This window comes from Ambystoma mexicanum, chromosome 1q, assembly GCF_040938575.1.
Source record: "Ambystoma mexicanum isolate Mex_15411 chromosome 1q, UKY_AmexF1_1, whole genome shotgun sequence".
Classification (NCBI taxonomy): Eukaryota; Metazoa; Chordata; class Amphibia; order Caudata; family Ambystomatidae; genus Ambystoma; species Ambystoma mexicanum.
The window spans coordinates 1,217,558,809-1,217,583,832 of NC_090922.1; positions in this window are offsets into that span (position 1 = coordinate 1,217,558,809).

Genomic DNA, 25,024 nt, shown 5'->3' on the forward strand with positions numbered 1-25,024 from the left:
GTTGTGACTGCCCCCACAGGTTAAGCTGCCTACAACATAGGCGGTGTCACTTTACACTGATTACTACTCCTTCCAGTAGAACACCAAAACAAATTAGACTATTACAAACTTTCTGCAGAAGCTGCAATGGAACTATGCAGACTATTAAAACAAATGAAAATAATACTAATAGATGAAGTGAGCATGGTCACCAACCTAATGTTGGCTTTAATTTACCTCAAACTACGAAGAACTCTTTGCAGGGAAACACATTTTCGTTTTCGGCAATCTTCTACAATTGACACCGGTGAAAGGTGAACCTATTTTTAAAACCTTAGGACACAAACTCTGCCGTAAAACTCTTGGCAGCATAGGAAATGTCAACCTTTGGCAACATTTCCAATACAGAGAATTAACAGAAAACATGCATCAATCTGCAGACCTCACTTACGCCAACATTTTAAAAAGTATTAGAGTTGGTGTACTATCTCAAGAAGCAGAAGCAATATTGAAAACCCGGCACATTCATGCACTTTATGGTGATAATGCATGTGCTACAGATGTTATGGAACAATTAGTGCACAACAATGTCAATTGTATGGCCTTAATGCCAACTCTTGCAAGCTGTTCCAAATTCAATGAAACAATGTTAAAACAAGAAATGCAACCAATAATTGAAATTTGCTCCACAGACAAACTGGACGTACATGGTATGACACTACCCATGTGTCAGCAAGCCACAACAAGACTAAATACCTTAGAAAATTCAATCTCCAACACAGCTGGGTTGGAAAAAATATTAAAATTATCCTTAAATTGTAGAGTAATACTTAAACCTAACCTTGACGTGGAGCAAGGGCTAGTTAATGGGGCACTGGATAAAGTTGTTGGCTTTCAAACATACCCATGTGACAACAACATTCAGTTTGTCAATATTCGCTTTGACAAACTTTCAGAAATGAAAAGGATAGAGCGCTCAACAGCTTGATTCCTTCTCTTCAAAGACATGTATGTACGTAGAGTGCAATTTTCTCTAACTCTTGCATATGCAGTCACCATTCATAAATCCCAAGGTCTTACCCTAGACAAAGCATTGATAGATATAGGAAACACAGTCTTTAAAGAAGGCTGGCGCTACATAGCACTATCTTGCTTACGTACACTTGACGGTCCATTTCTAATCAACTTCGATGCAATGAAAGTGAACGCTGATATTCCATGCATTTTAGAATAAACTACTCTGCGTTCACTGTACACCCCCATCTGAAATCATATCCTGTTCCAGAAAAAGAAAAACATGGTAAAAAGAACTAATTCAAACAGAAATGCAACAGAATCTGATGGCAAATCCTTCAAAGAAAACAAAAGAAGCTAAAACGTCATCAATTACCATAAGCAAAGAAGAACCTATTAGGGAAAGTAGATCAGGTACTTCTTCAAAGAAGGAACAGAAACTCCCAAAAAATCAGTCAGAGACAGACTAGCTGGTCCATTCAAATTTTCAAACGAAACTGGTCTAAGTTGTTAAGCAAATATAGCAATGAATATTCTATTTCAATTGCCACCAATTGTTAACAACATTTACTTACACAGTACAGACCAATTGTGTTTGCAAATGTTAGTCCTTCATAGAAACACAACAAACAATCCTGACAACAAGTATAGTGTTCACGGAATAAGACAAGAATTGGACTACTGTGCTGGAATTGTGAGATTCACTATAAACTCACAAGAAGATCCACAAGAATTTCTAATGTACTTACTACAAGTACTGGAAAACTAAAATATACCTATAAATGAAATCTTACAGATTTCATACATGTGGAAACATACATGCACTCTCTGTATGGAACAATCCCAAATGAGCGATTTGTGTATGTATCCTCACCTAATTGTGAATCCATGCCATTTCAGCAACTTCTACAGAATGCAACCCATGGCAGATTATGTACTATCTGCAATTCAGATAATCGCTCCACCTTACTAATAGAAACACATAGGGCCTCATTAGGACCCTGGCGGTAAGGGGTTTGCGCCAGCGTTAGCTGCGCCGACCCCTTACCGCCAACTACGAGTTCCCATAGCGCCATGGTCATTTTTCCGCCCGCTTTTTGCGGGCGTAAAAATCCATGGCGCTATGGGACCTTGGTGTTAATTACGCCACCGTAATTTACGGTGGCGTAATTAACTCCTTCCCCACTCCCATTATACCCTATGGGGCCGAAATGGGAATGGGGAAGGGTAAATGGGTCAATGGGGACTTACCGCCCCGCCGACCTCGGAATGGGGCGGTAAGTCCACCATCCGCCATGGCGTAAACGGACTTTACGCCATGGCCGGAAAGTCCGTCGATGGCGGAAAAAATCCGCCAGGGTCGTAATGAGGGCCATAGTAACTACATAATACTAATGTTTCTACGTTACAATGCAGATGGTACCAAAAACAACTACAAGCTGACTGGATTCACACACGGTCAAGTGTCACTTGGTAAGAAAACCTTTACAACAATAGGTATAATCTACCACGCAGGAGCCACAACCAATGCAGGTCACTACACTGCATATATTAAAAAGATATGTGGATGGTTCGAATGTAATGATAGTACCATTAGTCTAAAGCAGAGATTGCCAGCAAATCTTACAAACGCATATTTAATCTTCTTAAAGCCAAAATTTAATAACTAATGTGTACTTCAACATTAACAAAAATTCAAGTAAAACACTATAAACAGTTAGAATACGCCAACATGTATCTAACTGTCCAAGAGTGTATACCAACCACACAGATAAATGAATACCACAGATCCGTAACAAAAAATACACAGTTAGAATACGCCAACAGGTATCTAACTGTTTAAAAAATCTGCAACGAGCCAACATACATAACATTAATCAGAAACAACAAGTGAACACTCAAAGGAAACAAAGAAACAGTTTGCAGCATAGCAAAGAAATATTTTTTTTTTAATCCAGCAAGGATTTTGTTTTCCCCCAGACCCAAGGATTTGAAAAACAAACCCAGAAACAGAGCAAAATGCACAGTACACTGGTTTGTAAACTAAATATGAGGGTAAAAAAAAGTTAAAATGTCTATTGTACAATGTAATAAGTCTTTATAAAATACAAACACTAACAAGCTCTTTTCTTTTATCACAGAAATTAAAAAATGATATTTCCGCTAAGTACTAAAGTCATGTAAGAAATATATAGAATCTCAACAAAGTAAACAGTAAGTATAATTTCACACATGTCATACATATTCAAATCTATACGTCTGATCTATGGCAGTAGTATAGTGCAGTGGCTGTAGGAAGGGCCTAGAGTCTTGGATGTATAACCTACGACCTACACCCTGCGGCCAAGCAACCAAGACTGTAGGACCTACCCACAATCGCAGCATATCAAAACCATGGTGGCTTATAACTTCACTGCTTATAACTTTGGTCTTGGGTGCATGGCCTGAGGCCATGCACCTAAGACTCTAGGTCGTGCACACAACCACTGCACCACATCACACCCATGCTGACTTATAACCTCAGTGCTTATAGCTTCAGTCTTGGGTGCACCCAAGACTCTAGCTCCTGGCCACAACCACTGCAGCATAATACAACCATTGTGGCTTATAACTGCAGTGCTTATAAGTTTGTTGTTGGGTGCATGGCCTATGGCCATGCACCCAAGACTCTAGGTCCAGCCCACAACCACCACAGCATATCACACCCATTGTGGCCTAAAACTTCACTACGTATAAATTTGGACTTGGGTGCATGGTCTTTGGCCACAGATATCATAGAATATCTATGGCCATACATCCAAGACTCCCCACAACCACCTGATAGATGTTCGATACTACGGGTGTAGCTATTGCGGTGATATGCTGTGGTGGTTGTGGCCAGGGCCTGGAGTCTTGGATGTATGGCCATAGATATTCTAATCAATAAGTGTGCAGTATATAAAAACCAAGTTGGCTTATAACTTCAGCCTTTGGCCATGCAACCAAGACTCTAGGCCCTCCCCACAACCACCTGATCGATATGCAATACTACGGGTGTATCTATAGCTGTCATATGCTGCGGTGGTTGTGGCCAGGTCCTAGCATTATGGCCTATGCCCAAGCACCCAAGACTCTAGACCCTAGCCACAACCACCGCAGCATATCACACGCATATTGGCTTATAAATCAATAGCACACCCATAGAAGGACACATTTTAACTGCAGCATATACTCAATTTGCACCCAGGACTTTAGGCCTGCCCACACCTACCAGATAGATATTCGATTGTATGGGTGTGATGTGTGAATTTGATATACTACGGTGGTTGTGGGCAGGGACTAGGGTCTTGGGTGTGTGGCCTATGGCCTGTGGCCTGTGGCCATGCACCCAATACTCTAGTCCCTCCCCACAACCACCTGATCGATGTTCGATACTACGGGTGTATCTATAGCTGTGATGTGCTGCGGTGGTTGTAGCCAGGGTCTAGAGTCTTGGGTGTGTAGGCATAGATAATTGAATCTGTAGGCGTCCAGTATATGAAACCCATGTTGGATTATAAGTTCAGTGCTTATAATTTTGTTCTTGGGTGCATGGCCTTTGGCCATGCATCCAAGACTCTAGGTTCGGCCACAACCACCACAGCATATCACACACATTGTGGCTTATAACTTCACTAAAGTTCGGCCATGCAACCAAGACTCTAGGCCCTCCCCACAACCACCTGATCGATATGCAATACTACGGGTGTATCTATAGCTGTCATATGCAGTGGTTGTGGCCAGGTCCTAGCATCTTGGGAGTATAGCCTACGGCCTACGGCCATGCACCCAAGACTCTAGGCCCTGACCACAACCACTGCAGCAAATCACACCCATGGCGGCGTATAAAGCAGGAGCACACCTATAGAAACAAAAATTTCAACTACGGCATGTATTCAATTTTAATATTCGCTAGCACCACGCGTGTCCTTAGAACAGTTTCAATTGCCTGCGCACAGCAGGGACTGAAGTACTATCCTTATGAGACCCCTCATTTTCAGTACTTACAAACATCCCGGACAAGGTGGGCATAGGGACTACATCATTAACACCTGCCGCCTAAACAAATACAGTATTTCACCCATCTCTTACTCTCTGAACGTCCCCAAGCACTCTTACACACCAAAACAGTTTCCGAAACAGCAGTTCGCCTCTGGTCGCCGCTGCGCTGCCGGCGGATCCAAGATGTTGGGTGCATCCAAACAATCTGACGCACATCACGGCTCACTGCAGCAAATCGGCGGAGACGTTGCTTGTCCGCGGTCATGACGCCAGCCCCTTAGCCAATCGGTATCTTGTCCACGGAGCGAACAGGGAAGTGTGACCGTGGAGCGGACATAGATATCACTCATTTTTTGAGACATACTTTTTGGTCGTTTTAAAGGAAACTACTGGACGGATTGTCACCAAATTTACAAAAGCACGCTATCGGGACCAAGCTCCTGCTGCAAATTTGGTGAAAATCCGTCCAGCGGTTTGGCCTGTAGCCGTGCAAAAGTTTTTCCCCCATTCAGTCTATGGGAAAAAAAGACGTTTTAGGACCCCCCTATAACTTTCCCCCCCCTGGACCAAACATCACCAGACTTTGCAAACAAAATCAGAGTGGCCCATATACTTTTTTTGCAAAGTTTGGTGAGGATTCATCCAGGGGGAGCGTAGTTATAAGCCACCCAAAAAGTGCTCTTCCTATGGAAACAGCAACTTATCCATAACTACACAGCCACTACCATGGCTGTGTAACAAGGAGAAATTACAGTATTGCCAAGAAGAGTGGTTGTACATAGGTTAGCTGATCTCACATGACGGGAAGAAAGTGACACCTGAGAGAGCTGAGGCAATCATGAAAACACCAAACCGACCACAGTGAGACAGATGCAGCAGTTTCTGGGTTTGGACAATTATTTCAGAGCCTGGGTGTTTGATAACAGCACATATACCGAGCCAATTTTGCAAGCACTAAAGAAAGCACAAGTTGGTAAGGAAAAAATAGAATGGTCAGAAGAAATGGAGGAAGGATTTGAATAGTTGAAAAGAGCAACAGTCACAGTTTTAGGGATTCCTAAATATGGCAAGGAATTGTATTTGTTTTCACACACAAATGGGACAGTCATTGCAGCACTTACACAAAGAACCACACTGGGGTGCAAACCTTGGGCATATTACAGCTGGATTCTAGACCCAATTATGAGAGGTAACTTCTCTTGCGAACAATCTTTGGTGGCTCCCGCATTTGCAATAGAGAAGTCCACAAGTTTTGTTATGGGCTGCTCTACGACCCTTTACATGGAGCACGCTTTGTTTGCCATTCTAGAGAAACCCCAGGGTATATTGACATCCCAAAGAGCTTCAGTTTATGAGGTAATGATTTCTAACCCAACGATTAAAATTGTGAGATGTAAAATAGTGAACCCTGCCACGTTCTTAGCTGAACCCATAGAAGAAGGTGATCATGCGATGCCATTAACCTTGTTGAAAGTCGTGCTTGAACAGCTGCATTACCCTGCGCATATAACTAGAGAAAGTAGTACTGCCTATATTGCAGAAGACTGGTTTGTTCCTAATTTGCTGGAACATGTTGCACTGTTTATGGTGAATTGTATTGTGTTTCAAAAGTTTACTTCTGGGCATACACTGGGAATGATTAGAGAAGTAATACCTCAACCGAAAAGTCTGTTTCAGCACTTACATATCGACTATGTCAATATGCGGCAGACATGTAATGGCTACAGGTATCTATTACACACCCTGATGTGAGAGACTCAACGGCCCCCTCAAAGAGAGACTCGCCAAGATCAAATTGTCTTTGAAAAAGGGATGGCTTTATTACCTACCCCTGGCCTTATATGCCCTTCGGAATCAGGCAGGTTCGGACCACCACCTCACCCCGCACAAGTTAGTGACGGGGCGTTGAATGAGAGCACCCCTTACACCTTCATCTAGGATCAGAAGTGATGCCCAGAGTGTATTAAGACACTATGGGGGTCATTGCGAGGTTGGAGGTAAGGGAAAAATGATGCCGGTAAAGGATTACCGGCATCGCTTACCGCTACAGGCTATTCTGACCAACCAGACCGCTATTTACGGCTCCATAAAGTACGATGCCGTAAATAGCGGTCTAGGGTCACGCGCGCGACTCGCCATGCCGATATTAGGGGCATGCCGTAAACCGGAGCTGATCCCAAGTAATGCGGACATGCAAATAACGGCCTCTTGAAGCCCAAAAAGTACCTTACTGGCATGGACTAAATACCGGCATTTCCGAGAAGGTGTTAAGAACCCTGAGCAGTGTTTCCAGGAGCCACAGGTGCACACAATCAGCACAGGTGGAGGCAATGGAGTCTGGCACAGCACAAAAGGAGAACACCCACACACCACACCCCCTCCCACACCAAGATGATACCAATAGAAGTAGCATTACTGGAGCTGGAGGCCCTGCTTGCAAGGCAGCAACAACAACAACAACAGCAACAACAGCAACAACAACAACCACAGCCCCCACCACATAGGATACACAGGAGGAGAAGGAGGGTGAGACAGGCCCAGCATGCCCCACCAGTGCAGCCACCGTTACCACGCCAGCAGCCCCCAATCCCTCGCATCAGAGCCACCCCCTTCAACCTAACACCAGAGCAGATCCACACCCTGTACCGGCTTGACCGTGACACCATCACCACCATAGTGGACCTGATACATGACGACATAGTGAGCCTCATAGAAATACGCACCACCATCCCCCCTCTACTGAAGGTAGTGTCTGTGCTCCACTTCCTTGCCACAGGCACCTACCAGCACACAGTGGGGCACATGCATGGCATATCACAACCCTTATTTTCCCGGATACTTAACCAAGTGCTAGATGCCCTCCTCAAGCACACAAGGGACTACATATCCCTACCACGGACTTCCCAGGAGGTATTCAATACAAAAGTTGCCTTCCATGCACTGGCAGGCATGCCAAATTGTATAGGTGCCCTTGACTGCACCCACATGGAGTTGGTCGGCCCGCATGCCATGGAGGTGGCGTATCGCAACCACAAGCAATACCACTCAATCAACGTGCAGATGGTATGCAACGCCAGAAAGATCATCACACATTGCTGTGCCCGATATCCAGGATCAACTCATGACTCTTTGGTCCTGCGGAACTCCACGCTACCACGCTATATGGAGCGACATGCTGGACGACGTGCCTGGATTCTTGGTGAGTTGCCTGACTGGGCCATGGCAGTGCATCGGAGTTGTGAGGTGGGTACCTGCATACTCCACCTGGGTGGGAAGCGGGTGTGGAGATGCATACTCCACTTGGGTGGGAAGTAGGGGGGGAGATGCATACTCCACCTGGGTGGGAAGGGGGGGATGCATACTCCACTTGGGTGGAAATGTTGACGCCAGTGCACGATGTGCACCTCACCGAACACTGTGCTCCAGAGTAAGTGAAACGGCACATGACTACCAAATCCCACAGTGATGAAGTAAGGCCGACACCTAACACTACATGACTAACAGGTGACCAGGCCACATCCCACAACACATGCACCACTCATCAGCGGCCCACACACACCATAAGGGCATTTATCACTATGCACTGCATATGCACTATGTCGCTGCCTCCAGCATATCACCACACAGGACAGTCATCCCTGGGAGTGCATTGAACTGAGCCTAACAGGGATACCACAGCGTGTCACTGGTTCCGCACAACCATAGGAGTGCTGCAAGTCACCATGGTACTGATCAGTGCAGAATAACAAATATGCTACTGACAACAGCCAATACTCCCTACTATCAAATCTCACAGAACACAACACATCAATGATTTCACTCAAACACTGCTCCATGCATATACGATGCACGTGCAACAAGATGTGAGTGCACACCATAACCCATCCTGAGGATGCTACCCCCTCCATCATCCCATTGCACAGGACACATAGCGGGGCCAGAAATGGGAGCAATGTATCCAGGGGCAAGAGTGTATGGGCAGAAATCACCTGCTGCCATGTAAGACTAGTACAGTTGTCCGTCATGAATGTACAAACACTTACCTTCATTCCCCTCTCATGCAGGTGATGGTGGCTATCCCTTGAAGCTGTGGCTCATGACCCCTGTACAAAACCCACAGAACAGGCACGAGGAGGACTACAATCATTCCCATACCCGTACACGTGTAGTGATTGAGCAGACCTTTGGCCTGTTGAAGGCACAATTTTGTTGCCTCAGCCGGTCGGGTGGGGCACTTATCTACAGCCATGAGAAGGTGTCCAAGATCACCATGGCATGTGTAATGCTGCACAATATGTGCATCCGTTGGAACGTACCCCTGCCCCCTGACATGGAACTGCTACCACCTGATGATGATAAAGGGGAGGAGGAGGAAGAAGTGGCAGGCCAGCATCACGGTGCCGATGCACAGGAGGAACGTGCCATGCGGCAATCGTTGATTGGACAATATTTCTGACACACAAGTCAGCAGAGGGTGTGCGGATGTCAGGACATTGGGCACTGGGTGTGGGGATACATGTACACTATGTACTGTGCAACATTAAATGACACATGCGCAATGATGAATGTCCACTCTGTTGTTTTGTTGATGAACAACCGGTGTATTGAATCAGAAGGTTCAAACTTGAAAAACAAACCCTCCACCACCCTCCCCTCTCCCGCTCCCCCCACAACTCCCAAACACACCCTCCCATAAGGACTACATAGGCCACATGTGTATGTCAGCATTGTCACTGTGCGCTCCCAGAGCCAGAGGGAGCTATGTCCTGGTGGCGCAATGTACATTGGGAGCGACGGAGCGGGCTGGTCAGGGTGGAGGAGCATTGAGAAGGTGTGTCCTCCTGCTGGGGCTGTCGTGCAGGAGGTGCAGCCTCCAGGGCATCTGCAATCCGGCCAAGGACCTCGCAGAGCCGGTTTGTGCTGACTGTAATGACCTCACCCAGTGTCCTCAGTTCATTCTGCCACTCCTCCATGGCCTGCCGATTGTCTTGCATAAAGTTATTTATGAGGCCTGTGAGCTGCTGAGCCCGCTCTGCATCAATGGCTGATGTGGTTGATGTGGTTGGGTCACTGGGAATCGGGCTCACATTCTTTCAGGTCCGTCACTAAGGGAACTGGCCACAGGACTGGCATGTTCCAGTGTTGCTCCTTGCCCATAAGCCCAGGTGTATCACTCTCACCAGAGTCCCTATATGAGACCTGGGGGTTGGTCTGCCCATCAGGGGTGTGGACAATCTCATAAGTGACCTCCTCAGTTGCTCCACATACGGATGAGGGGCTGTCGGGGACATCGAGGGGGCCCGTGTCTGCAATCTCCACAGCCAGACTAGACTCCTCAGAGTGCGGCATAGGGCATGTGTCTGCCGCCAGTGCAGGGTGGGGTAGGGGTGGTGGTGGGGGTTGTGCACCCTCCACGGGCCTTGCTGGAGCTGGTGGTGTGGCTTGAGGTAGACGGCGGGCCCTGACTTGGCCCCTGGAGGTGCTGGGCTGGTTGCTTGCCTGGTCCTCGCTGTCATGCTCGCTGCCTGTGGGGGTGGAAGAGAGGGACGGCAGGAGTGATGATTTGAGAGTCAGCATTTGGACATGCCTACAATATCACAATCAGATTCTAGTGGGTTGTCGGCATTTGGGTGGTGAACGGCACATTGATCTATGCTTGGATGGTAGATGCATGCATATGTCTGCGTCACTCTTATTGGCCGGGTACTGTGCTGGCTCACATACACACTGTTTACATCAACTGCCCTGTGTGCCTCACGGAATGGGCCTCTTTGGGTGGTATGTGTCATATAGGTTACAGCCTTGCACCTGGCACTAGCCTGGGTTTCACTTGTTTCGGCATGATTTAAAGGGGGGAGGGGTGTGGCCGACCATGCTGTGACACCTTGCCCAGCCCTTAGCAGTGACTTTCATAACAAATGCGTTGGCAGTATTGACTTTGGACAATCACCTCCATCAACTGATGACGTTGCCCTGCACTCCATGTCACCAACCCCTTCAATGGCTTCTGGGCCTATCATGGCCGCACACGTCTCCTCCCATGGCATCAATTTCATGGGGCAACCTGGCCCTCCACCTGTCTCCAGGGCCTGGCTTCTGTTGGCCGAGAGGATGGTTCGCACCCTCAGGCGCAGGTCATCCCACCGTCTTCAACAGTCCTTAGTGGTGCTGGGGGTGTTTCCCACGGCGCTCACCTTCTGCGCTACCATAGCCCAGATCTCTTTTTTCTTGATTACCGTCACCCTCCGCATGTCACTGTCGGCATGCTCGTGGAGGGTGTCCACCATCACTTGGAGCTCATCAGGGCTGAAGCGCTCCTTCCTGAGGCGGGCAGCTCCCCTTTTTGGTGCTTTTGGCGTTCCTCCTTGATGATGGGATGTTTTCACAGTGTTGAAAGTTTGCCAGGGGTCCTGTCTGGTGAGTATGGCAATGGATTGTGTTTTTAAAGATGGCCGCTGTGCTCCTTCCAGTTCCTGTGCGATGACGCTGTTTCCGGTTCCGCAAATTAACGGTGACCGTAAATGACGGTGACCGCTATTTACAGTCACTGCTAATGCCTCTTTACTCTATGCCGGTAGTGTTTGCTACGGTACGATTCATGCCGGTAGAGGGTTTTCAGCCATTTTTGCAGCATGGCGCTAGGTTAATTACCGGCATGGCGCAATGCTCGTGCCCGCAAACTCGTAATAGGGCGCTTTTAGCTGTCTATTGCCAGCTTGGACACGCTATTTCCACCATGTTGGTAGTGAACGGAACTTACCTCCAAACTCGGAATGAGGCCCTATGTTATAAAATGCATGATTAATTGACACGTATGACTACCAGTATTTCTTTCGTTTCAGATCAAGTCAAACATCAGGGGAGAAGGTCTAGGAATATGGAAGAAGACAATTTGAAGACCGATCCAAGTTAACTATTACCACCACCTAAGTTATATGTTGGTGACCTGATTCTTATTAAAAATGTGCCCCGGAAGAGGCACGAACCTCGGTTCAATGGCCCATTCCTTCTGGAAGAAGTTTCCCCTCCTGCATTTAAAGGTTCGGGAAGACGAGCTTGGCTGCAGCTGAGTGACATGAAGATTTAATAAGGTGAGACCCTCCCTCTCATTGTTGCTGACCTAGAAGCAAGACAAGAAGAATAATGTCTACGTGTGCAGACATGATCGATGACTAAGAAGAAGGACGATAAAGCAACAAGTGACTAGCACATACTTTATTTGGACTGGAATTCAATAGATATAATTTAGCAGGAAGTGTAAAGACTTGGGGAGAAATTTCAGAGGCTGAAACAACTTTTTAGAAATATTTTGGAACAGTGAATAACTGCATTAATACTATGCTTAAATGTCAGTTCTTGATCAAAAATTTTAAGCGAGATCAATACCCAGATTCATTTCGTCGAAAATGTCTGTTTTAAGTGGTAAAAAATACATAATACCTGGCAATAGTGGCGCTCATCGGCTTGTGGTTGCTGTTTTTGTGTTCATACGTTCATCTTACCCTGCTCTTGTTAGTAGTGACGTTGACATTCACACCTTTTTATAGGATCCTCAAAATGGTCCAATGATAAGAAGACTCCTCATTGCTATAATTGAACAGATTATACAGTTACAAATGAATGATTGTATTTAAAAAGATGAATGAAGAAAACAACAAGATTATAGAGAGAGCATGGGTGGGATGGCAAAACAAATGGTTTTCCAGATTTCTATGCATAATATATACTTGTATAATTGTTCTCTTTGTCTTTTTGTAACTTACCTTTCACAGTCTCTATCATCCTAATGGCCCCACTGAAGAAAGAGCTCCTATAATTTCCCCCACTATGAGTACGAATTATGACAATTTCTTTGATCTCTATGGGTATGTTAGGACATAAAAGAGATGCAGAGTAAGATAATAAAGGGATAAATACCTATCTAGATAATTCATCTCACCTGGGGAATAATATGTGGTATCAGCACATGAAAAAGGTGGGGGAAAGAGCATCTGATGAGAATTGCTATGTTTGCGCTCTCATCACCTATGCCATGAATAAAGTAAAGACTTTCATTTCAAAGGAGGTGTAAGCATATAATGCAAAATGCCTCAGCCATCTTGCAGCATGTACTACATAGGGGACAGTTCCACGGAAGCTGGGCAACTTTGCGATGGAGATCAAGACAGTCGTTTCCATACCAGAATGACTATATCAAGCCCATACGAATGGAGAAGGAGCCTGGATGGGCAGACAAAATGCTGGTGTATCCTGCCACAGGACAGGAAGAGGAGATTGTGAAGAAATTAAGAGAATCAACTGTTCAGATATGATGGAAATGGCAGGAACACCTTGATGTAGGGATCAATCACAACTGTTGATCTATGGACGAGTGCATACCAAGAAGGGATGGGAAGATGGAATGATGTCCTTTGCAGCTCATCTGCTGAAAAAGGAATACATGCAAGAAGTGCAAAGTGTTAATTATGGGTGCTTAAAGTCATGGGCCAAGCACTCCAATTTACTGACATGGGTAGAAGATGGATCAGGCCCAGTAGTTGTAATCCCATTGGTCAACGCAACAATATGTTTCCGAAGCCATGGAAAAAAACAAGTAGGGCAAAATAAAGGATGCAAAACCACAATTGGCGTTGCTGGAATGAGAAAAGGGACCACTGTCCTAATGGATCTATATTGGGCTTGTGGATGTAGAGCCAATATGAAATTGCCCAGGAATTGGGGTGCAGTGTGTTCCCTGGTGTTCATCCATTTTCCAGCATTAGTTATTCCTCAGAGTGACTTAAACATTGATGAATTCCCAAAAGTGGATGACCATTTGAGAAATAGAAGATCACTTGATGCCGATGAAAAGAGAGAATTATTTCTCAACCAAATCAATAACAGTGTATGAAACCATTCTGGATGAACACAAGTTCTTCATCAACACTGCTATGATAATGATAACTATATTTATGCCTGCAATTAAAACAGTTGTGAATGCCAAATGGCTACAAATCACCAGATGGGAGCTTCTGCAGACAATCAAGGCTACCATAAAGGGATTCAATGCCATAAAAGAAGAGCTGAGGACCATACGACTGATGACCCTCCAGAATAGAAATGTCCTTGATATGATCACAGCAATGGAAGGAGGAGTTTGTGACAAAATCGGGCCATCATGTGGCACATTTATACCTTCTTACGATGGCGAGAATGGGACCTTGGCGGAGGCCATATCGATGCTGACAGACCTGAATACCAAGATGGAATAAGAGACAATTGGTACTGAAGATAACAGTTGGTTTGTCTCCTTGTTTACATGGATTTCTCATTGGTTGGCAAATAGATTCAAGATTCTTGGAGCAATACTGTTGCTAATAATGTTTGGATTTTGTGTAGTCAGGATAACAATTGCCCAATGCAACTAAACAGCAATGAAAACAGTAGGAATGAAGATCATAATTGATGCCAAAGATGAACCAAAAGCCAAAGAGCTGACTGATGATGCTGTCAGAGAATACATAAAGGCGAACATCATAGCACCTGAGGGAACGAAGTTCCTGTATCCAAAAAATCATAAGAAATATGTGAAATGATGGGTCTATTGTACATATCCAAAGAATCATAAGACATATGCCAGATGATGGGTCTATTGTACCCCGAATGAACAATGTAATGACATGACCTGGAGTGTAGATGAACATGTTAAATCAGCGGGCACCCTGACGGGTGGTGGTGAAAATATGGACACTTAAGAGACACTTCTTCAAGAGAAAACACCAGGATGCAGAAACACTTGAGGAGGTGGTTGAGGACTCAACCAGAGGGAGGAATGTAGAGGAGCAGCTGTAGACCTCTGCAGGAGACCACCCCCCCTTCCTCTCATATATTGGAGGCATGAGATGTTCCGTGTTTGACACCAGCCGTTATGCCAAGAGTGCAGCGTGTGTTAAAAAGAAGATAGTCGTTGAGACAACCGTACCAAATGTACCTAATGATGATAGCCAAAGGGAGGAACTCCCTGAAGGAATATGAGAAAGAGCAAAGAAAAGAAGCTAGTGATATCATGAAATGTGTGCACGATGCCCCAAAATACTGGCTAGTGATAATGTATAAATCCTAAAGAAACTAATGATGAAGTAAAGAATCAAGTGAACTTTTAAATACAAAAGAAGAAGATTGCACGTGCACAAAGTGCTGCAGAGAATCAATCGTTCAATAATTGTACAGATGCTGAAACGCAAGGTAGACTAATTCATCATAGAAGCTGGCTATAAGTAATGAATAGAACACAGGTGAAACCGCCAATGTACAGAAAGCTGTACATTGGTATAATGAATTAAGTAAGCCAGGACCCATGAAGCGGGAAGGCAAAACTGTGTTGCAGCAAGAATAAATGGAATAATGGAGCTGCATGGTGAGGTTGTCTGGCCTAGACTCAACACTGAAGCAGCCATGGTCAGCTATGTATTCTGGAAAGGAGCAAATGTGCAGAGGATGAATATTACCTTGTTAAGGTGCAAAGCAAGAACACTAAGGGTGTCAAGTTTAATTCATTTAGAGCATTTAAAACCTGCAAAATGAACCAAATCATGGTCTCCTCTCATGTGAGCCAAGAATGAAAATAGAGTTTGAAGTTGGAGTCCCAGGCACAATAGTGAGTGGTCTCACTCCTGTTCATTCTCAAAGACAAAGATACTTTGCAATGACAAGTACAAAGACAATTTTCAAGGCAGAAAGCATGAGCGATGAGAGATGCTGGTCTAATTGGGTGGTGGGGTAGTGTCATGCCCCATCTCCTTGCACCTGGGTCTGGGCTTACATGCTGCTAAGTGAAAGGAATGTTCCAGGCATGGCACACACGTGCCAACCAATTATATCAGTCCATATAACGAAGGACCTTATAGTTTGAAGACCAATGAGAAACTGTGTATCTAAAATTTCTGAAGATGACATGTTTTAGAGGTAGGCATATGTTGTCCACCTGATAGTGGATAGCCAATAACAAGACTAGCTCCTATAGAAAAGTACACTTAGATGTTCCCCTTAACCAAGCCCAACCCTTGATAGGTTTTTATTATTACCACGTAGTATGACATCACCTCCGTGTTTTTTGTATAAGAATCATGTTTTGTGCAAAGATCACTGAGAGACTGCGCGTACATCCATTGATGTTTGTTGTAACCTCCTTGTTTTAGATAATTGTTAATAAAACAGTACTTTACCATCTTCCTGAGTTGGGTTTGTTACTTGGACTCAGAAATGTTCTGTACGATCTCATCCATCACATATGCCTGTTCCCAAAGGGCCCTAAGCTCAGCACCATCAGACCATCAGGAGTAAATGTTGGAATATGATGTAGAAGTCTTATAAGGTGATTTGGGATAAGTACATTAAGTAAGCCCTCACACACGTACATGGAACAGGGATCAGCGACTTTGAAAAGGAGCCCTGGGAAGTGGTCTTCTCGGAGTCCTTAAATCCCTTACCTACTCTTATAAAGTAGCTTTTGTGGTGCTGTTTCTTCTTTATGTCCAGAGTGTAGCCTTTGTTGCTCTGACATTAGCATTCAGAGAACTCTCCCTGGCGTCATTTCCATGCATTTCTGCCATTTGCAGTTGTCCGTCTTGGCCCCATATCTTCAGTTCCAGTGCTGGAGTGAGTGGGACCATAATGTTTTATTAGAACACTGACTAGGGGGGGGGCACTCGTGAACTGGCGAACAAGATGGCCACTTCCTCTTGAGCTCTGCGATATGCCTGCAAGAGGGGGAGGCCAAGCACCATACCCACTGTGTGTGGCATGGAATCCTGCAGAGGGGCACAAACCAAAACATGTCAGGAACCAGTTGGACAAGCTGGGACCATGCTGGAGGCTGGTGTGAGATCCTGGGGCTGTCTGACCTCTTTGAGGAGTGTGTGACTGGTGGAGGCCAAGGAAACGTGGCAGAGAGGACTGCGCTGTGTAGCTGCAAGGGGCTTTCCAGTGGTGCTGTTGTCTGTTGGGGGTGCCCGCAGCTGCTGGGCCACTGACAAGGGTCATACCTCAGCACTGAAGATGGCAGAGGAGCGCAAGCTCAGCCCCGGATAATGTGCTTGTGACACTACCAGCAGCCCAGGGCCCGCTCTGTTGGGCCTCTATGGATGGGCCCAATCTCCCTGCTGCCTGGGCCCGCCCGAGACATGTGGGCACATTATGCAGCTGGGGCTCAGCGATCAGAGGGGGCTCCCATCCTGGGGAGCAGGCGTTCTGATTTTGCGAGAGCGGAGGGAGGCTCTCTGAGGGTACTGGCGCACTGGTGCCCTCCTCCCACTAGGTGAGGAAAACTACCTGAAACTGGCTGGCTATCTGAGGAGACTTACCCCCTACACCAAGAATTAGGTCTACACCAGGGGGTTTATTGCTGACAGGAAAAGCCATCTTCCTGTTGTTTTGAGCACCAGAGTGGTGCCCCCACGTGGGATCAGGGAGCTATACACTTCTACTCCTGCTCCAGGCAACAGCCCTAAACCTAAAAAAACAGTGTTGAGGCGCATATCCTGAAATGCCAGAAGGGTTGCACAACTGACCTATAGATTGTAACAAGGCCCCCTGAAGCTACATTTGTGTTGCTATAAAATTTCCCCTGGCAGTGTGCTGCATAGCGAAGGTAAATAAGCAGCAATTCCAATTGCCATTTTCCCTGTAGGAGGGCCTGAGTGGTAAAGGCGAGCTGATGCTGTCACCCCAGGGCACCCAGGAAAAGCCAGGTAATGCAGGCCGGGGTGAGGCCAGCTTTAAACCTGCTGAAGGCGCCCCGGTATCGGAACTCAGTCTTGTGCTGTCTGAAATGAGATCTGGATTTGCGTCCATTAACACAGAGCTTGACGGAATGGCCTATAAGGTCGATCGCATGCAGGAGTGTATCGAGAAAGAGAGTGTCCGGCTATCCAAGCCAGAAAACAGAGTGGGGGTCCTGAAGTACTAGAAGGAAAGGGACACAGGTGATCCCCACATTGCAGAGGGAAGTTAAAGAAATCAAGGAGAAGAATGAATATTTGGAGGCGGGACCCAGCAGGAACAACATGCGGGTGGTTGGTATTCCGGAATCAGTCCCACAGCAGAACATGGAGTTGTTCACGGAAAAGTTAATCCAGGGGGTAATACAGGCTCCCCCATTGTCATCACAATGTTTGGTCGAAAGGGCGCACCGGGTGTCATAACTTGTCCCGAGGATGACCAGAGGCCCAGACCGATCTTAGCTGGACTGTTAAGTTACAGGGACCATGACTTGATTCTTCTCAGAGCTCGAGAACATGGAGACCTACAAGTCGTTCTATCCAGACTTCACTCCATCAGTCCAGAAGGCTTGCCTCTCTTTCCTGGTGGCGAAGCACGCGCTTCACGACCGTGGGCTGCAATATGCTGTGCTGTACCTATCCAGATTGCATGTGCTCCAAGGAGACAAGTCTAATGTTTTCACTGACCCCGGGGTGTGCAGGACATTCTAGAGGCATTGCCGAAGGAATGAGGGGATATCGCAGTCAAGGTTATATGGTGCTGTGGTATTATTTTTGGGAACATGCATTGTAAGTGTGGGAATGGATTATCCTGGCAAACCACGACAGCTGTGTGCCCCGCTGAATTAAAATTAATGTGTGTGGGCACCTCTGGTGGATTTTTCCTTTTTGACATGCTAGCCCCCATGTAATGAATCCATCCTGTGGCTGAGTTTTGTTTTGTTGATATAAGGGCCTCCCCCTGGGAGGCAGGTGCAGCGAGCGGGCCCCTTAGGTAGCAGAGTCTGGTGCAGCCGGGTTGATGCCAATGTTGGCTTGTATCTGTGGGTCGGGGAGGAGGTTGGGGAGCCTATACATGTAACTATTCTTATTCTACATACTAGGCTGTCGTTATGATATTAATACATAAGATGCTTCAATTTCATACTATTGAGAATGTGGTTGACCGACTGGGGAGGTTTGTGATAGTGTCAGGTAGCTGGGCACACAGGCCGATGATGCTTGTTAATATTTATGGCCTCAATGTGGATGACTCACCCTTTTTTTAGACACTTTTATCTAGATGTCACAAATACCTCCATACTTATATGGTGTGGGCTGGTGACCTCAATGTTATTTTAGACCCAGTGAGGAATAAATCTAATGGTGATGCTCGCCCTCTGTCTTCGGCAGCAGAAATGGTGCAGAGATGTATGTCTGAGTTGGAGTTGATGGATGTCTGGTTGGCACTCCACACTGAGGATAGAGAGTTCTCGTTCCACTCGTTGGTCCATAATACTTCCTCGCGTTTGGATTATGTTTTGGCAAGCCTGCCACTGATGCATATGACGATGGAATGTTCCCTCCTTCCGAGAACGCTGTCAGACCACTCACCTGTTCTCTGGTCTCTAGATGTAGGCAGCAAAGGCACCCCTAAGCCCTTCCGAATATTTAAGGCCACAGCCCTGTCTGACATAGTGTACTGGAGTGAAGTGCTTAACCTGGTTAAGTCGTACTTTCAGGAAAACCTGGGCTCGGTATCTATGATGGGCTCCACGTTGGAAGCATTTAAGGTGGTCGTGTGTGGTGGGTTGTATGTCCTTAGAACTAGGAGTACTGAATATGTTTGGAGATAATTGACCGATGTAGAAATGGAAATTAAGGGGTCTGAGAGCATTGCCGGTGAGGAAAGGAATGCAGACTCTCTGCAGGGTTACGTGCTGCATCAGACCATTTCAATAATCTGACTGACCGTGAGGATAAATACCTGGCGTGCCCAGTGATGGCTCATCGGTATGGAGAGAAGCATAGGCCTGGTTGACTCTAAGTGGCAATGCAATGTTGGGAGGGAGGCGCCACAGATATTGTAGCCATACGGACCATGGATGACTGGGTGGTGCTAGAATCCAACTCAATATTGGCGGCCTTTGGTGCATATTACGAGCAATTGTATGCTTCAAGGGGGGCCTTTGCTGAGGAAGACCTAGTGGGGTTTGTTAGGGAAGCATCCCTCCCTACATTAGTAAGGAAGCGGTCGTGACACTAGCTATACCGCTTACGCAAAATGACATCTTGACAGAGATGTGAGCACTGCCTACAATTAAAGCGCCAGGCACAGATGGTATAATGGTCACATTTTATAAAGAACTGGGTCCGGAGGTAGTTAAATTCTTGTCTGTGTGGAAGGAGGCAATGGAGGTGGGACAGCTCCCTTACACAATGCGTGAAGTGGTGGTGACTTTGACTTTAAAGCCCTGAGAAATATCCCCTATATTGTGCTTCATACCGTCTAATCTCTTTGCTGAATTTACATACCAAGATCTTTGCTAACGCGCTGGCAGACCGACTGCTTCCGTATGTCCCGACCCTTATCCACACTGACCAGTCAGGTTTCTTTACAGGGAGATTGACCTTGTTAAACCTAAGTAGGATCTTTGCTATTCTAGCTCAGATCGACCCTAAGGTGCAGTCAGTGCCAGAACTGCTTGATATGGAGAAAGCATTCTATTCTATATCGTTAGGTATTGCGGCAGGTGGTCATCCTGGAATACTACTTGAAGGCCTTGCGCCTGCTGTACGTGGGGGAAAATGCTTGGATCGGACTGGTGGTAAAGAATCCAAGCCCTTTGATCAGGGCTATGCAACCATGCAGGGATGCCTGCTGTCACCACTGCTTTTTGTAATCGCTATTGAGCCGCCGCCGGCTAAGCTAGAGAGGTTTCGCCCGGTGATGGGTGGTGCTAGAGAATTAGTGTCTTTGTATGCCGATGACGCAATCTTGTATTTTAAGGACCTGCCAGTTAATTTGCAACCGTTGTTGCAGGAGGTTTCAGAGTTTGGCCTGTTTTCTAAACTGGTTGAAGTCGATTTTGTTTCCGTTAAATGAGGTTACTGTTAAACCCCTGGATATTGGCGGATTTTGATGGGCAAAGACCAGTGTGGAACACCTGGGGGTGTGGGTGAGTTGCAATGATCGGCCTCTGTTGAAGGATGACCACCTAAGGTACCTCCATACTCTAAGGACGAGAGTAGAAGGATGGTGCAGGCTTCCTCTATCACTGCTGGACAGTATTGCCATTGCTAAAATTGAGGGGGACCCTAAGCTGCATTATCTCTTCAAAAACGTCACTGTGTGGCTGGGGGTGAGCTTTTTCACTGATCTGAAGGCCCTGTTAGTTAAGTTGGCATGGTATCCTCGGTCCCCTCGGATCAGTTGGGATGCATTGCTCCTCCCCTGGGACTGTGGTGGCGTAAGCGCACCGGATATTGAGTTGTACTTCTTGGCTGCACAGATGCACTTTGTGCCATTTTGGATGCTGGGCGCTCCCTACCCTCATGTGCATTTAGAAAATGCTTGGTGTAACCTTTCACACTAAAAGGGGTCCTGGTGTCGAGGAGATTCTCAGATAAATGTAAATTCGGTTCCATGTGTTAAAATCGCAGCAAAAATGAGCGTTTACACAAAACATTGCGGCAAAACGGCAGTGGTTTTGCTGCCGCAATCCATGTAAAGGATGCTGGGGACACCCCCGCAACCCCAGACCCATTATACCATTTAAGGGTAGCGGGGGACACCCCTGCAACCCCCGCTCCCCTTAAATGGTATAATGGGGTACACCTTTACCGGGTCAAACCACAGCATTTTTGCCGTGAATTTTTGTAAAGGTGACATTTTTGGCACAATTTTATTACTGCATACCGTAAATTCGACCCGGTAGTGTGCACAGTGCATGCATGGAACAGGATTCTGCAGCGGTTGCATGTTGATATCCCTTTTGAACCAGGCCGTCAACTATGAACATTGAGTGCCTACCACCGACATGTGATAAAGCTTTGGTGCGGGAGTGGAGGGGCAAAGGGATAGAATGCATCACTGACTTGTACCCTGTTTGAATATTTCTATCCCAGGAACATTTCCCGGCTCAGATGGGTGAAGGGTTCAGTCATAGACTGCTGTATTTCAGAATTTGGGCTATCTTTAGGGAGTGGTGCGCGGCTTTCCCTGTTATGCAGCCCACACTACCGTTATTACAATATCTACTTAGGTGTCCCTCCGCAAGGCGGGTGATCTCTATGCTCTATGAGCTTATTTAGTGAGACTTCCCCCGTGAGGTCCTAAAGTGTAGGTTGCGCTGGGAGGAAAGTACCAGGGCTGTTTTCACAAAACAAACTGCTCCGAGAGCATAAAGATAGCTGTGCGTTCAGTACAAGGCTACAGCAGATTCAACTTAAGACCCTACATAGGACATACTTAGCTCAAGCTGGTCTTCATTTGTTTAATCGCACTAAGACGGATAGATGCCTGAGATGTAATACTGAATTGGCTGATTTTATCCATATGTGGTGGCCATGTCCTAGGCTGCAGGAATTTTGGGAGGGGTAGTGGAAACAGTTTCTGGTTTGATTGGTCAGGAAGTACACTGTAAACTGTTATGTTGTATGTTCAGCTGGCTCCCAGGGGCACCAAAGCGCTGTTGGAAACTGCTAACAACTTGTCTGATAGATGCACCGAGATGTCTCTTGTTGCGATGGACTAGATAGACCCCCCCAGCTGTGCAATCACGGCTTGCGGACCTGGTCTGGCTTAGCGACGTGTTCAATGAAAATGGTCCCCCCCATGGGGACAGCGGAATAGACCCAAGAACATTTCAGACCCCTTTGTGGCCTACTTGTTGGCTCAAAGTTCTCAGTCGGAACCAGCCAAGACAGGGCCTGCAATGCAAGTAACTGGCTAGGTCATAGGCCTTACAGACCGGTTATCGCCCACCAACCGGGCAGCGTAAAGGGCAAAAACAATCCTCACTAGCTAATGGTGCTCACGGCTGTCCCCCATGTAGCCATCTTCTTTCTCCATATTTATCCTCGCTTCTCTTTCTGCTTTTTTTCCTTCTGTGTTATTGTAATGCTGTAAGTTTTGAGACGTGAATCTTTTAATAAATAACTTTTTAGTTCAGACAAGTGCATCCTTTGTCCCGCTGGAAGATATGAACCACAGTGGGGACGAATTTTGTGAATTCAAGAGTGCATGGGCAAAAAAAAGGTATTATTTGAATAGGTGAAATATAAAGTGTACTGCCACCCACAGTCAGTGCAATTCGCGTCTCGAGACACTCTAACTGGTCTAATTTAAATCATCCGTGCATCTGTCTTGCAAAGGTGGGAACTGTGGAATCCATCCAGAACCAGTCAAGCAATTGCCATGCAAGTGTACTCGCACCTCTGGCTATTGCACTCACTCGATCATATCATGATCACATCATACCTAGAGATGCTGACATCTTTTTATTTACTGTATGTTCCTTTTGCTGGGGGGATCTTAATGGGGACAACACAAAGTCATACCCAGACTTGTAAAATGAACAACTCCAAACACCATAACGGTTGCCTTCGCCAATGCTTCCTTGCGGTTTGCTTTCCCATCAGTAATGTTCCCATCAGCTTCGTCTAGTGTACCTCAGTGCTTTTTCAAGCTCGATTTGGTTTGCAACATAACATTTCGCGCATGCGTAGTGCGTTGCATCCACACTTTGACCCTCAAGCCAGGTTTCTTTGTAAATAGGTCTCTTTTATTTTTACACTTGAATGATATCAATGTGACTTGGACATTAGCATTCGTGGGCAAGAGGGGTTAAGAGGCCGAGGCCTGCTTCTCGGAAATCAGCAGGCGAGCCGAACGCCTGCATTTTGAAATTGTAGATGCGTCCTTTCAACGCACGTACTTCAGAAGGCGGTCAATTACCCGAGCGTAGGCGCGAGAGGATCATTAGCGGGGGTCGCTCTCTGACCGGGACCCAGCACAGAGCCCTCTGGACACAGCTGACAAGACAGTTTGATGTCCGAAAGCACAAGACATCTCACCTGCATAATTGCTATTAATAGGCACCGGATACAGCACATCTTTTATCAAAAGAAACCTTAGCAGCGCGTTGCCTTTCGGGATGGGTACAGACACGTTTGTTTTATTTGTTATATTCCATATTTCTCAGGATGTTTTCCGTGGATCAAACAAAGAACCGGTGCGTATTCTCATCTAACCCCGGATGGTATTGTAATGTCCGATATTTACAGAAATGTGAAAATGCATCCTGTATTTATAGCGTTAAGTCACAAAATGACCCAGCGGCGAAGCAGTGCAGAGTCTGGAGCGATCCGGGCAAATTGAGACACTGTCATGCGTATCCATTCGCTAATGCACAGCGAAAGCGCAGCCAGGACAGGACGTTCCAGAATACATGTTTCTGAATGACCATGTTTTCATGTCTTTTGCCATGGCAGAACATTTACACACAAGTGTCAACAAAAACACAGCATCACCAAATCAATGAGAAATGGCCGGGACTTAAGCAAAGAAAGGAAGTTTGCCTGGCATGTTTGTGAAATGAAAACAGTAAAACAGAATAGATGGACATGAGTTATACAACACGTCTTAGTCACAGGGATCATCTCCTGCTGAATATTCCATTCAAGTGTTTTTTATCTCACTGGTGCCATGACATAAGGGGAGCAGCCATGTAGAGGTCAATGTTGCACACATCATTTGGCTGTGTCCCTCTCTGCACCGCAACATACACAGCTTCAGACATGTTCCAGCCTTATTGGGGCTCATCAGTGTAAATGCAGCTTACTTTCATCTGTTCTTGCAAGCATTTCCATCTATAAGCTTTGTCTTTCTATTTGTTTAAAATGTCCCCGGAACTCTGCAGAAGGTTGGACACCCAGCACTGCGTGGCAAGCTCACCCTAGGGTGACTGTGCCAATATGCACTACCGGAGAGGCAGGGGACTGCTGGTATGTGTCTGTGTGCTTGTGGGTTGCGGTGCATGTGTGAATGTGTGTGTGTGGGAGTGTTCCGGTGTGCATGTGTGCTGGGATAGTTGCCCGTGGGGCAGAGTTCTGAGGGGAATGACCTAGATGAGATTGGCAAGGGTCAGTCTTCTGAGGACAATGTGCAAGTGGAAAGAGATATGATCTGTGGCCAATGTGCAAGAAGCCTGGGGCAGTCACCCAGGGCCCATTGTGTGAATTAGACAAATGCTCTGCACAGAGATCTGTGT